The sequence below is a fragment of the Odontesthes bonariensis genome, chromosome 8 (assembly GCF_027942865.1).
Source record: "Odontesthes bonariensis isolate fOdoBon6 chromosome 8, fOdoBon6.hap1, whole genome shotgun sequence".
NCBI classification, from domain to species: Eukaryota; Metazoa; Chordata; class Actinopteri; order Atheriniformes; family Atherinopsidae; genus Odontesthes; species Odontesthes bonariensis.
In genome coordinates this window covers 24,257,043-24,259,225 of record NC_134513.1, presented here as the reverse complement: position 1 = coordinate 24,259,225, position 2,183 = coordinate 24,257,043, and the positions used below count along the sequence as shown (strand labels likewise).

At 47.0% G+C, this 2,183-nt stretch overlaps 1 non-coding gene across 1 annotated transcript; it reads right to left on the bottom strand.

Annotated features, from left to right (window-relative positions):
• Nucleotides 1–1,665: 1,665 nt before the first annotated feature.
• On the bottom strand, nucleotides 1,666–1,739 carry trnam-cau (transfer RNA methionine (anticodon CAU)). The gene has a single exon. It is a non-coding gene; the product is annotated as a tRNA-Met (tRNA).
• Between the last annotated feature and the right edge of the window lie 444 nt (nucleotides 1,740–2,183).

The window sequence follows — 2,183 nt, the reverse complement described above, 5'->3', positions numbered from 1 at the left end:
TTGAACTGCATATTAATAGCGACTTACGCTGTCCCGACGCCATAACAGGTGGGCTCTCGGCACGGAGGAAACTATGAAAAACACTCTGAACCAGTCCTCGGCAACAAACAAACAGGTACACTCTCCAGTCCCGAATGTCAACCTGTGGGCTCACAAAGTCTCTCCACCATAGATTGCAGAAACTAATCTTGCGGTTGTACTCACTTTTCTCTGATTTATTCGCACAGGTAACATGCACGTGTTAACGCCATTATCTGCTCTGTTTCTCCAATTCGCGATACTCGCGTCTTTCGTTCTTTTGCAACTCTCGCAGGAGTTTCCCCATACGCAGCTCTTAAAGTGACAGGACACTTAATAAAACACACCACAGAGACAGAAAACACCATCACCCCTGTTCACCTGGCTACATAAACTTCAGTTTAAGATCTTTCTAACAAGCCCCTGATCGTCTCTGTGGGCAAATATTAATAACCCCGTGCGTAAAGTGTGAAATGTCTTAATCAGCCTCGACTTTTCCCCGGCGCACTTCTGCACGTTACTGTATGAACACGTTGTTGTGAGTTATACAAAAACATCGGTATTTAGCTTGGGGGTAATCAGTCACCCACATGAGCTCCCACCACCCCAGAGAGAGTGTCACCCATTGTTGCCCCGACTCTCTGTTCAAACAGAGTCGGTCACCCCCCCACCCGCCTGTTTTGGCCACACTGCAGCGGTGGACAGCCAGTCTCCGCTTCACATCCACCTTAATGTGGGACTACTTCTTCACTTCTGCTTGTGAGGCTTCTCAGACCCCCCAGCATTGACAGCCTCAGGCTCTCCCACACACTCTTCTTGTGTTTGCCGGAGGACAGTGTGCCAAAGAACACATTTTTGCGGGCCTTCACTTCAGAAAGTAGCACCGACATCTCGCTTTCCGTGATGTTCTTCTTTTTTCCGTCTTATTCATTCTTTTTTCTTTATTTTCTGATCGTGCAGAGAGGGGAATCGCAGGTGCAGGGCTCATTTAAATATGATTTGCGTATTTAAGTAGGGGTGTGGACAGGGAGGAGTCGGGTGCTCCGTCATGTGCGCTCAATTCCACGTTGATTGGGATGTACAAACGAAATGTGCTTGGATTAATGCGTGCGCACAGATTCGTACATCCGATGTTGGAGGCCATTTGGGTTTGAGCGTACGCCATGTTTCAGTAGGAAATCCACGCAAGTCTTTGTACATGAGGCCCCTGTTGTCTGGACTAGAGGTTAAACAATCAACTCACAAGTTTCTTTATCTGGCTTTCATTCTCATTTTGAAAGTTTATGGAAAGTTGCAAAAGAGGTAGTTTCACGTGGGATAAACTTGACTGAATTGTCCCATGTCAGTCTATGTCAAGAGAAGGAGAGTCTGCAAAGGTGCTTTTGTCACACAGCATATTCTATTATGTCAGCGTGATGAACTTCCTATCCTTTGTCATGGGTCTTGGCCAGGGTGCAACTTGCTTTTCTAAAAGAGAGATGGTTCGAATGCCCATAAGTTGCGTTTGACACTTTCCACACTTTGTAGTGAGTGAGCTTCCGAGTGGGCTTTCTGCAGCTCCAACAGAGAGCAACCGGAGCCACCTGTGCCCAGCAAGTTTCCAGCTGTTACTGAGGTGAAGTGCTATAAACACCACATCAAAACAACTGCCCCGTGTTGAGGGTCGAACTCACGACCTTCAGATTATGAGACTGACGCGCTGCCTACTGCGCCAACGAGGCCTGCAAAACATATATATGCATGTATTGTCAGCCTAGGCTCACTTTCACACACCCATTCATTGGTCCTGAAAACTTTGCTAAAGGTATGTGATGCCCACTTGCCCAGCTCACATGGATTGCATGGCAATCAAATAAGTGGATGGTAGGAAAGGTAAGATCTTCTAATCTGCAGCCCCCTGTGACATCTATGGGGGGCGAGAACGGCAAAACCGAAGAAAAATGTGTCTGACATGACAAGTTTAAGTAGATAATAAAGGAAGGAGAAACTGAAAGACGACAAATATCTGATTGCAAGGCATCTCTAACGCTAGTCGTCCATTGTTCCGTCACGTCAACTTAACTCGCCGGATTGGATGCCTAGTGTCGCCGTGTTGCTACTACAGTGGGCGTGTATACGAAGTTGTAGATAGAACATACGGTAGAACGGCTCCGGGGGAAAGTAAA